This window comes from Myotis brandtii, unplaced genomic scaffold, assembly GCF_000412655.1.
Source record: "Myotis brandtii unplaced genomic scaffold, ASM41265v1 scaffold415, whole genome shotgun sequence".
NCBI classification, from domain to species: Eukaryota; Metazoa; Chordata; class Mammalia; order Chiroptera; family Vespertilionidae; genus Myotis; species Myotis brandtii.
The window spans coordinates 85,576-85,883 of NW_005365953.1; the positions used below are offsets into that span (position 1 = coordinate 85,576).

General features: G+C 24.4%; 1 pseudogene; it reads right to left on the bottom strand.

Moving 5' to 3' along the window:
* Nucleotides 1-308, bottom strand: part of LOC102241762 — a 75,549-nt pseudogene that overhangs the window by 3,531 nt on the left and 71,710 nt on the right.

Genomic DNA, 308 nt, shown 5'->3' on the forward strand with positions numbered 1-308 from the left:
GTCACATGATAAGAGAGGTTCGGCTTCTAAAGTAAATTGAATATGTTCTTTAAAAATTCTCATGTCCTCCCCTCTGACTATAATTCTTAATTTTCTAATCAGAAAATTACCCCAGGTGATCCAGTAACATGTAGAACTCCAGTAACCTAACTTATTTATTATTTAAAAATCCCAACCATTTTTAAAATATTTAAATTGATATTTTAGGGTTAAAATTATAGAAGATATTTAGATCAAAAGATCAAAACTGAATATAAAATATTTCAGTTTTGATTTAAAAAAATAAACAATAAACATATATATATATA